Here is a 12,676-nt window from a genome sequence, read left to right on the forward strand (position 1 = left end):
CCAATCAGATGATGGTGGGGAGAAGGTGTGCCCTTCCCTATTCAGGGCAGTGAAGAACTCACCATCTCTCCCCGGATTGGTCCGTTTACCAGCTGGGGGCGGAGCCCCTGGAAGGAATAAAAAATGCAGCATGCCCAGTGCAAAGAAGACAGGGCCACAAAAAGCTGGTAAGAGCTGACCAGCAGGGCAGAGTGGTTGCCCCAGAAGAGCCCTAAAGCCATGGGTGGAACTTGGCGCACAGGTGGCATGGAGGGTCCCAGCTGGGATTAAAGCCTTGGAGGCAGCAGTTTGGCACACAGCATGGGGGTCCCCATCTGGGACTGAAGCCGCGGAGCTGCAGGTGGTGGCTCAGCTTGGTGCACAGAGCAGTACACAGAAGGTCCATGGCAGGGATCCCCAGCCCTGGAGCTGCAAGCGGCAGCTCGGGTCCTCTGCCCCTCCCGACAGGAGGCCCCATTCAGCACACAGGATGGTGCACAGAGCATCCTGGACCAAGGCAGAGTCCTGGAACCACAGGCAGTGGCTTGGGATCCCCCACCACTACTTCCCCCTCGCACGTGGCCAGGGCCTCAGTGTACAGGTCAGGACACAGAGGGTCCAGGAGGGACTGGGACCTTTAGCCCACACAAGGTGACTGGGATCCCCAACACTGAGCAGAAGGTAGGGCCCCAGTGGGGGAGGGAGCCCGGGGACCCTGAGTGGCACTAGGATGGGAGAGTTCCTGAGTGGTTGTGTCCCCCCGTCCCCTGTCCTAGGAAAGATGCCAAGCTTCTGGGAACTTAGGATGCCCCTCACCAGCCCCCTGGTGAGGGAGTAAGTCATTGGGAGAAGGGTTATAGATTCATAGATACTAGGGTTGGAAGGGACCTCAACAGATCATCAACTCCAAATTCCTGGGCAGGAAAGAGCGCTGGGGTCAGATGACCCCAGCCAGATGCATATCCAGCCTTCTCTTAAAGACCCCCAAGGTAGAGGAGAGCACCATCGCCCTTGGAAGCCCCTTCCAGATTCTAGCCACCCTTAGTGTGAAGAAGTTCTTCCTGATGTGCAGCCTAAAGCTGCTCTCTGTCAGTTTGTGACCATTGTTCTGTGTTACCCCAAGAGGCGCCCTGGTGAACAGATCATCTCCGGTTCCTTGCTGCGCACCCCCTAATGAACTTGTAGGCGGTCACAAGATCGCCTCTCAGCCTTCTCTTGCAGAGGCTGAAGAGATTCAGTTCCCTCAGTCTCTCCTCATAGGGCTTAGCCTGCAAACCCCTAACCATACGAGTGACCCTTCTCTGGACCCTCTCGAGGTTATCCACATCCTTCTTAAAGTACGGCACCCAAAACTGGATGCAATACTCCAACTGCAGCCTGACCAATGCTGCATAGAAGGGAAGTAATGCCTCCGTGGATCTATTCATCATGCATCTGCTAGTGCATGATAAATTGCGGTTAGCTTTGCCAATGATTTTGTCACACTGCAGACTTATGTTCATCTTGGAGTCCACTATGACTCTGAGATCCCCTTCCGCTTCTGTGCTGCTGAGAGGGTCATTCCCCAGCCAGTAGGTGTGCTGGATATTTTTACACCCTAGGTGCAGCAGTCTGCACTTGTCCTTGTTGTATGCATCCTATTGTGTACTGCTCACTTTACCAACCTGTCCAGGTCTGCCTTCAATAGTTTCCTACCCTCTGGTGTGTTCACTACATCCCACAATTTAGTATCATCTGCAAACTTGGACAGAATACACTTCACGCCCCCATCCAAGTCACTGATGAAGACATTGAAGAGTACAGGTCCAAGGACCAAGCCCTGTGGGACCCCATTGCCTACATCCTTCTAGGTCAATACCAACCTGTCCACTATCACTTTCTGTGTGCAACCCCCAAGCCAATTTACCACCCACCAGACAGTGTAATCATCTAAGTCACAGCCTCTTAATTTATTTATGAGAATGGGTTGAGATACCGTATCGAAGGACTTCCTAAAATCCAGGTAAACAACATCCACCTCTACTCCTGCGTCTAAGCGTTTTGTGACCTGGTCATAAAAGAAACAAGATTAGTTTGGCATGATCTACCATGCTCGTTGCCCTGCTGCATTATTTTTCCCACTGGATTCCTACAAATATGATCCTTAATAATTTTTTCAAAGACTTTTCCAAGGAGAGAGGTGAGACTAACTGGCCTATAATTACTTGAATCCTCCTTCCTCCTCTTCTTGAAGATAGGGACCACATTGGCCCTTTTCCAGTCCTCTGGGACCTGACCCAAGCTCCATAAGCACTTAAACAGCTGTGCCAGTGGTTCTGCTATGACACCAGCCAATTCCTTCGGTACCCTCGGATGAAGCTCAGCCAGGCCTGCTGACTTAAACACATCTAGTCCATCCAAGTGACTCTGCACCAAGTCAACATCAACAGTTGGTGGTTCCTTTACTCAAACCCCCACTCCTCCCTCTACTGTGGTGACCTGGGGTTGGGGTATCTGAGTGGGCTAAAGGGGCTGCAGGGGCTCAAGGACCCTAGGGCTTTGGGACCCTTCACTCTTTTCCCTTCCTGCTGGTGGCTGGGTAGCTGCACCTTTCATTCTGGAAATCTCTGCCTCATGCTTTGTCGTTCAATGTCTGTCTTTAGAGTATAAGTCTGCATACCAGTTACTGAGCCCTTTTGCTCTCCAGATTTCCTCACAGGCATTCAGAGGGTGTGCACCAAATTGTATCCCTAATACTTATAGTGCCTAATCCCCCCTGTCATTATGTTATATTTCAATCCTGTTCTGTATCATTAAAATTGTATATAGTTAAGCTTTGACAGGTGTCCTGACTTTGCTCTATAGGGAGAGGAGGGGAACTGCTTGCTCTAAGCCACCTCACCTCCCACAGCGCATCTGCACCCACTATAATCCCTTCAACTGGAGAGGGGGTATCTCATCTGAGTACCACCTGGGTTACATGTTTGGGGGTTCATCCGGGATTCTGTTGGCAGGTGTTTTAGCTGTTGAGAAAAGCTGTGTACCCCTACAGAGAGGAAGCCAAAAGGAACATGTCTGAGACTCTCAGCTCCTTGAGACTGTCAGGGAGTAATGAACTACCCCTAGGACAGAAGGAGGAGGGTTAACAAACTGTGCCAATGCTACCCTGGAGTGGGTCACGGTGTTGCAACAGGTCATCAGGGTGGTGGCTGAATCCTCTAGTGACTGTGCAGCATACAAAAGGCTAAGAAGCTTTTCAGGAAACTTTCCAGTCCCACAGGGGAGGAAGGATTTGATTTCTGGCTTTCGCACATCCAGGAGACTTTGTTAACTTGGCAAATACCCAATGAGGAGAAGCAGCGTCACTAGTTAGGCGTGTTGAAAGAACCCGCTTTTGGGATTGTGAGGACTGCCAAGTTGCAAAATTCTGCCGTCACCACCCAGCAATGCTTACAGGTGCTACAGGATGTATTTGGGCGACGCACCTGGAGTGTAGGCGCTTATTACAAGCTGCTGAGCACTTTCCAGAGTAAAGGTGAGACTCAGCATATGTCCTGCCACTGGAACAGGTGCTACAATGAGTGGCAGGGCAAGGGGCTCTCAGTGTAGCTGAAGTCGATCACGTGAGACTCCGGCAGGTTCAAATTGTGGTGCAATATAGCTTGGCCCTAATCAGGAACCTCCATCTGGTGTGCAGTAGGAGTAGCCCAGCTGGATTTAGGCAACTCATCAGAGAGATCTGGGAAGAGGAAGAGATCTTCAACTTAAGGGACACTATGTGGGTCTGGGAGGATGTCCCCCCCAGAGAGGACCTGTTAGCTGGGTTTTAACAGTGGCTCTGCAAGAGAAAGTTTCCTTAGGAGTGGGGGAAGAACCCCTGGCCCCAAAGCTGGCAGCCGCTGTGGTTGGGACCCCCTCTAGGGTACTGCCCTCACCCAGTCATTGTACCCCAGGTAGACCTTGGACAGGTGCCCGCTCTAGGACCCAGGGGTTCTGCTATAGATGTAGGGAGTCTGGGCACATGGCCCAGGAGTGTACCCAGCCAGATAACCCAGAGTTGGTATTCCAATGACTAAAAGGCCAGTGGGAGGTGGGAAATGGGGAAGAGGCAGAGCAAAGGAGTTGGCTCCAACCTGGACCCAGGCAGACTCCTGAGCATTACCTTCTGTAAGCTTCCTACCAAGGGGCTAGGGAGACCCCGAGCAGAGGTCCCTGTGGCTGTGAATGGTCGCATGTGCCAGGCCATTCTAGACAGTGTGTCCCAGGTCACCATACTATTTGAATCCTTTTATGGGGAGCATTTGAAACACTTGCCCCTGTTTTCCCTTACGGAGCTAGGACTTTGTGGTTTGAGTCAAAAGCAATACCCCATAGGGGTTATGTGAAATAAGAATATAATTCCCTGCTCCAATAGCTGGAGTGGAGAGAGTGGTGTCAACCACCACTCTAGTGTGTCCTGATTCAGGGTAGATAAATGGGACCTCTATCATTTTAGGAACAAATCCCAGTATCTTCCAGGTTCTTGCTCAATATTTCAAACAGCAGGTGGGCCCAGACTATCAACAGGGGTTAAAGATGCATGCTTTGTGTTCAGAGGCATATGACCAGTGGGAGCACGGAGGAAATCGGGCTCTCCCTAAGGTTCTGGGGGCTTTACATTTCTCTAGGGCCCAACCCCAATGGGTCCCTGTGCAGGGCCAGTGGGCTTTGTCCACTGTGTGTAAACGGGTAAGGGGGGGAGAAAAGGAGCAAACTAGTGGTGGCAGAGACTCCCACCAGGGGAGAGAGCTCTGGAGCATTGGAAGTCACAGATGGGGTAATCGAAATGAAAGGGGTTGACCAGGAAATTGTCACTGTGATAGTGGTCAACCCAACTATGAAAGATATTGTCCACCTCGGACAAAAGGTGGTGGAGATGGGGAGGCTGAAGTGGTGAGCCCCAAGATGGGATACAGCCCCTCCCCAGTTGACCCTCAAAAGTTTTTTCAGAGGACTCCCCCATGCCCAAGGCCTGGAAGGCCTGCCTCAGGGATAAACTCAAGGTTTGATCCCATGTCTTTTCAATGCATGAATGGGATGTGGGAGAGGCCAAAGGGATGGAGCACCAAATCCACCTCAGTGATCCACAGCCTTTCTGAGAAAGGTCACGGTGCAATCCCCTAGCAGAAATGCACCAATTGAGATGCCATCTACAAGAACTCATGGACCACCGCAGCATCATGGAAACTAAGAGCCCTTATGCCTCTCCCATCATGTTCGTACGAAATAATCCCTTCAATTGGAGAGGGGGTACCTCATCTGAGTACAACAAATGTTTCCATCACTGGCAGACTATTCTAAAGAAGTCTGGGCTGTGTGTTGCCCAACCCAAAGCACAGTTTTCACATACAGGCCTGCTAACTGACAGCCCCCCAGGTCTGTGTGCTAAGTACATTGCCACGAATAAGGAGTTGAGTCTGGCCTGGGATTATCAGGCAGAAACCACTAGGATCACCCCAAACCACACGTTGCCATCATTGGGGTACTTTCCTGGAAAAATCTGGGCAGAGTGAGTCTTGCTTGACTTGAAGCTCAGTTTTTGCATGTCATCCTGCCAACTAATACCTCTCCACCCAGGCCAGTGTGCTATGTAATAGTCTTGAAAAGGAGCTGAGTTTGGATCCAGATTGTTGGGTGAAATCCAGCTACAGTCACCCCAAAACACACATCTCTGCCACAAAGGGACTGCTCTGAAGAAGTCTGGGCAGGCTCCTGCCCAACCCAAAGCTCGGCTTCTGAGTCCCAGTGTTACAACTGACAGCCCCCTAAACCTGCTGCTAAACATTGGCCTGAACAAGGAGCTGAGTTTGGGCTGGGATTATAAAGAAATATCCATTCTGGGTCACCCCAGACCATACATTACTGACACCAGAGGACTCTCCTGAAGAAATCTGAGCATGGCATTGCCTGACCCATTGCTCAGTTTTCAAGTGCCAGCCTTCCAAGTGCCAGCCCCTGAGGGCTGTATGCTAATAAAGAGCTGTATTTGGGAAGGGACTATGTGGCAAAACCCACACTGGGTCACCACAAAACACATGTCTCTGCCATTGGAGAACTCTCCATAAAAATACTGAGCAAAGTTCTGCCTGACCCAAAGCCCAGTTTTGAGTGCCAACATGACAACTGACAGCCCCTCAAACTATAAATACATTGCTCTGAATAAGGAGCTGGGTTTTGTATAGGATTATCAGGTCACCCCAAAACAGATGTCACCAACTCTGACAAACTCTTGTGAAAAATCCTGGGCACAGCATTTCCTGACCCAAATCTTGTTTTTCACATGCCAGCCTGCCAACTGCCAACCCCCAGACCTATGTGCTATTTACATTGCTACATATAAGGAATTGATGTTAGACTGGGATCATGGGGGGAAACCCACTTTGAATCACCCCAAAACACGTCGCTGCCACCACCAAGGGACTCTTCTGAAGAAACCCAAGTAGGTCTCTGCTTGTCTCGAAGTTCAGTTTTTGAGTGGCAGCCTGTCAATTGACATCAACCCTGGAATGGCTGTATATTGCTGTTCTGCCAGGCACTGGAGGGCAGCAAGAATGGCTACATACAAATATAGGGGGCATTTATACACATACTTTTTTTTCCAGCAATGCACCAGAAATCTGCCACTTTGGAGCAGACTCAATTAATCAAGCCTACTTTGCACGTGAGCTGAGGAAAATTGCATTGTGCCATGTGCAGTTGTATAAGTGGTGAAATGCGCATCAGTGTGCAGAAAATGGTGGTGATGTGTTTTAGTTCAAAAGCACGCCGCCGCCTTTTTTGCAGCACTAACGTGCATTTTACCACTTATACAATACATGCATTGCAGCACCCAGCACGACAACACATGCATGTGTAAAAATGCCCAGGGGTTTTACACCAACTTTTCAAATTTACCTTGAGCCCCTACCCAGAAACTTGGTAAAGTTCATAGATTCATAGATTCATAGATTAAGGGTCGGAAGGGACCTAGTAGATCTTCTAGCCCGACCCCCCGCCAGGGCGGGAGAACAACAAAAACCCCAAAAAGAGAAATGGGACTCAAACGAGTCCAGCTAGGTGGGCATCCAGCCTCTTCTTAAAGACCCCCAGGGTAGGGGCCAGCACCACTTCCCTTGGAAGTTGGTTCCAGCTCCTAGCCGCCCTAACGGTGAAGTAGTTTTTGCGGATGTTCAATCTATACCTCCTCTCCAACAGCTTGTGCCCATTTCTCCTTGTTATGCCAGCGGGCGCTAGGGGAAACAGCGTCTCCCCCAAACCCCTCTGGTCCCCCCTAGTGAGTCTATAGACAGTCACCAGGTCCCCCCTTAGCCTTCTCTTGTGGAGGCTGAATAGGTTCAGGTCCCGCAGTCTCTCACTGTAGAGTCTGCCCTGTTGTCCCTGGATCATGCGGGTGGCCCTCCTCTGGACCCTCTCCATATTGTCCACATCCCTCTTGAACTGGGGCGCACAGAACTGGACACAATACTCCAATTTGAACTGGATGCTCTAATGTGAACAAACCTGACCTGACCACTCACAAGCAAACACTGAATTAAAACAAGTTTATTACAAGGCAAGAGGGGAGCAAGGGTACACCCTAAGTAAAACTTTAACTATTAACCTTTAACTGCAGCTCACAATTGATCACAGTTATAGTCAGTGGCAAACCAACCTGGGGAGCTACCACCTAGCCCAGTCACTTGGGAAAGGAGTTTCACCCAGGACTACCATCCAGAGTCTCTACCACCTGCATCAGCTTAGTAGTAAGTGCTGGGCAGGGAGGCCCTCCCTGGAGACTCTGTTGCTCCCCCTGCCAGGGGTTGCCACCCTTCTCCTGGGGCTCTGCCACCTATGCCAGTCAAAATAGCAAGGACTGGATAGGGAGGCACACACAGGAGTCATTGTCACTTTGATGCTGTTGAGTGGTGGTAGGGTGCAATGCTAGGGTGTGCTGCTGTGGATGCCACCACCATGGGGTCTCCACTGCTCTGCTAGGAGTTTTTGTTGCTCCACTGGGAGGTCTCAGCTGCTCCTCCACTCCGTCAGGGTTATCCATCACTCCTCCATCCTGCCAGGGGTTTCTGTTGGTCCTCTTCAGGTTGTCATGAAACCCCAGATCTTTTAGGTCCTACCCTCTATCAGTGGTAGGTTCTGGGATTTTTTTCAGCTGTTTTTACTATAACAAATCACCTAAACCTACTACATAGTACTGTGTTCAAAAGCACTTTTAATCCAAGGGGTTGATTGAAAATGTCCAGGGAATGACTCCTGCCTGGAATATCTCCCCTTTGCCCACACCTGTGCTTTGTGCCAAAAATGAGGGCCACACACTGCAGACTATGGCATGGATTACAACTTTTGTATAACTTGGCATCAGCATCAGACTTCACAAATATGAAAGGGAGGGCTGATAAACACAAAATCTCATTTACCTTTTAACCTGCCTCTCACCTTACTGTTTCTCTCCTGTCTTTACCGTTGTGTACATCAAACAGTATAACCAAGACTACAAAGAGTGAAAACAGGCTTGAGGAGCCCTTCAAACCTGTGTACCTGCTGCATACTCATACAGGTGTGCAGATAAGGAATTATAGAAAGTTTTCACTATGGAACATAACCTTAATCAAAGATGCAGAACATAATCAGGGTACACATATATAGAAATCTAAATTTTTTAATACATATCACTATGAACATGGAACCTACTTGAATGACTTGGGACATCATTGCATTACTCAACTTTTTGGTTCAGGTTTAAACCATGCTAAAAATTACGCCATGGTTATTCTTCTTGGTTTTTCTTATTAAACATGCAACGGTCTTCTCAGACAGACATTTTGGCCAATAGGAGAATTTTTGGATAGGCACCTGTCATGTCATTGCATTATGAATGTGTGATGTTATTCATTTAGAATTATTTTTTCTACTTTGTGCCTGTTATTATTTTTACTTATTATTTATTAAGGTAAAATAAAACACATTTATTTAAATTGCTTTCTGGCAGGAAATACCATGTTATACATTTTCTCTCCTTCATTTTTTCTCATGGAAACATATGGTGTGTGTGTAAACTCACACTGATTTTTCCAAGCTTAATATTTATTACCATATTTACTCAAATCCAAGACAAGTTTTGTCCCTCATTCAACATGAGGAAAAACATGCCTCTTCTTGGATGAGAGTACCAGTACTCTGATCTCCAGCTAGGTCCTGAATTAGGCAGTAGTACAGGTCAGGGATCAGGCAGGATGGGGCAGCAGTTTGCATAAAGATCAGGAAGAAGCACATGTGAGGATCAGGTGGGGAATGGGGCATTAGTGTGGGTAGTGAAGGGCAGCAGCATATAGTCAAGACTGGGCAGGGGATCAGGAAAGAGCATGTGTTGGGGGACTGGGCAATAGCTTGCATGGGGGGATTGGGAAGCAGCAGGGATCATAGGTTGGAGCAGCAGCACACTGGGAAGCACATGGGGAATTGGGAAGCAGCACGCATTGTGATTGGGCAGATGCTGGAGATTGGGCAGCAGCAGGGGTGGACAGCAGCATGTGATGGGGATTAGGTGGCAGTACGGGTTGGGAACATGGAGCCAGTGGTGGGCTCTGGGTCAGGAGACAAGTGACAGGGCACAGGCATGGGGCAGGAGAGCAAGGGCCAGGGGTCAGGGCTGCCTGCCTCCCCCATTCCATGGTTGAGGACAGATTTAAGACAACCCTCTAATAACTAGATTCCATACATGGAAAATTACAGCAGATTATAGAATTATAATATGTTATAATTTTCCATGTATGGAATCTACCTATTTGCGATAGTTATCCTACATTCAAAGCCATTTTGGATTCAGGTAAATATGGTACTAATTGCAAAATAAATTATCATAATCAATGCATACTATTCCATTCAATAACAGAACATAGAAAATAGATGAGAACAGAAAAATCACAGTATTAGCATCAGTAGTAGTAGTAGGCATCTATCCATCTCACAAGACAATAAAATTACTCCAAGTGAGACATCAGCTCACTGAACGTAAGCCTCCCTTGAAAGATAACACAAAGCTGGAGTGACCTCTCTAGGGTGCAAAAGCCCGAGTAGCGTATACAGAGACACTGAGCTCTCCATACACTAATGTCCCTCTGTCGGTTTTGCAGGTTTAATCCAAAGGAAAGGCAGATACCGATACACTCAGAACCAGCCTGGCTGCAAAAGGTGCTAGGTCAAAGATCATCCATTTATCCATCTATCGGAGCTCCGCTCCTAGACTGGGTGCCAACCAGGGTTCAAGAGCCCAGTCTACGCATAGAGTGGATTTCAGTTCAACTTTCTGGTGGCATTTCCTCTGCCAGAGGTAAAACTAGTATCCCCCTCTAAGGTGTTCTTCTCCACAAAGCCATTGGTACCCTAGAGGTTGCCAGGTTATTTAACTGCTGCTCAGCACTTAGTGTTAGCAGGTAGTTCCAAACCTGACCTGACCTACATTAGCACTAGTACCGTGTTCTTAATTCCCAGAGTGAGACTTTAGTATGTATTTATCTATCTATGCGTGTCCTTCCTGATGTCAGAAACAATAAAGATTCATAAAGAAACAACATGACTTGGCACGCTTTCCTAAGAGCTCTGGAGAACTCTTCAACTGCTGGTGTATCTCCACATCCTACTTTTTTAATTCTAAAATTCCATCATAGTAACACCGGCTCCAAGTCTCACCAAGTCTGTGGAAACGCACAAAATGGTTGCTAGTATTGCATGTTACCTCAACTACCTTGTACCTGCAATGAGAAAACCTTTGAACGCTGATGAATTTGCAAATGTCTGTTGTCCTCTGTTAAATTGATCAGGACTGGCAAAATGTTTTATCTAGAAACATTCCATCTCCTTAAATACAGAAGACCTAAATACAGGATACAAAAAAGGCATTTGGGGGGCAAGAAAACAAGGTCCAACTGTCTCTGAGAAGTCAGTGATTGACATTTGAGAAAGCATGGTTCAGTAATTTGATATAGAACTAGATATGCATATTTTATTTCAATTGACTTAATGTCATCACAGCTACAACACAACTCTTACACTACCAGTTTACTTCATGTCATGTATAGAAATCTCTGGTGGACAAAGCCAAGAATTAAATGCAACCTGAAAAGGCTTCTTTGGGAAGAGTCCCCCAATGACTGAGGGGTGCAGTTTGGGGTGACCCAAAGAGGATCTTCACCTGTAATGCCAGTCCAAGATCAGCTCTTTATTTGGTACATACATACCACACAGCTCTGCGGTGGGGAGGGGGCCATCATTCAAGAGAGAGGCACACAAAAACCAAGCTTTGGGTCGAGCAGGGGCCTATCCAGGCTTCCTCAGGAGAATCTCCCAGTGGCAGAGACATATGGTTTGGAGTGACCTGAAAAGGCTTTTCATCCATAATCCCAGCCCAAAAGTCACCTCCTTATTCAGTACTGTGTAAATACATGGCCCAGGGAACCATTGGTTGGCAGGCTGGCACAGAAAAACCAAGCTTTGGAGTCAGGCTAGGAGCTACCCAAATTTCTTCAGGACAGTCCCCCTGGGCATGGAGATGTATGGTTTGTGGTGACCCAAAGTGGACCTTGCCCCATAATCCCAGACCAAATTATGCTTATTTGGGGAAATGTACACTGCACACATACCCGAGGGGCTGTCAATTGGCAGACAGGCAGTGAAAACCAAACTTCAGTTCAGCCAGCGCCCTGCTCAGACTGATTCAGAAGTACCGTCCCCTCCCCCAGTGGTGAAAATGTGTAGTTTGGGAAGACCTGAAAATGATTTTGCTTCATAATCCCAGCCTAATCTCATCTTCTTATTCAAGGCTATGTACTTGATACATGGTATAATTTTACAACTTTAAATTATTTAAAGTTAGCTTTGAAAAACCAGCCATGAACCAGGAATAAGGAACTAGAGACTGGGACTAAAGAACTGGGAATTAGGAACCTTATTAGGAACCTTTAGCTTCACCCAAAGGGCACGCTCAGGCCCATCCTCCCCACTAAACTTGGCTGCCCTGTTGGGGAGTTGCCAAAATCATCCTCCTTCCATCAACTCCTATCCCCTAGAGGATTAACTCCTATTAGGCCTTGAGAGTCCTACTCCCCCCCCACAGGAATTTGGTCTATATATAGTCCTCAATGTCCATCTCTCTAACCCCCAAACACTTCTAACCCTACTTCCTTCTGCCCCCTGCTGATCTTTTCCTTGTCCATGGTTGACAACATCCTGCTATAGATCCCACCCCTGCTGTGCTTCCCCTAGGCTCTCTCACCATAATAATCAAAGGCTAAAACTAGACAAAGCCAGGCCAGTAAGACCTTCCCCCTCCTGTTTGCTATCCCTATAACCCACCAGCCTCATGCAACCCCCTCTCAGTCTCCTCCAACACAGCCCCTACCCTCACTTGCTGCTACAGCCTTCCTTTAGCTGTCAGTACCCTCAAGCCAGCCTCAAAATCCCCCTCCCATGTGCCTGCATAGTCCTGAGTGCAAACAAAAGCTGCTGTACACAGAGTTTTTCCTGCCAGCGAAATCTGAGGAAACCATCATGTAGCATCTTCCAGGAAAACCAGATTGAGCCCCAGGAGGACTGAATTGCATGCCGTAAAAATAATTCTTAGCCACTCCCTGGAGGTCACTGGGATTAGAAGCTTCACCCTCAGGCTAAATGGAGCTGCCGTGCAATT

The sequence above is a fragment of the Gavialis gangeticus genome, unplaced genomic scaffold (assembly GCF_001723915.1).
Source record: "Gavialis gangeticus isolate Ggan-Ray unplaced genomic scaffold, GavGan_comp1, whole genome shotgun sequence".
Lineage (NCBI taxonomy): Eukaryota > Metazoa > Chordata > Crocodylia > Gavialidae > Gavialis > Gavialis gangeticus.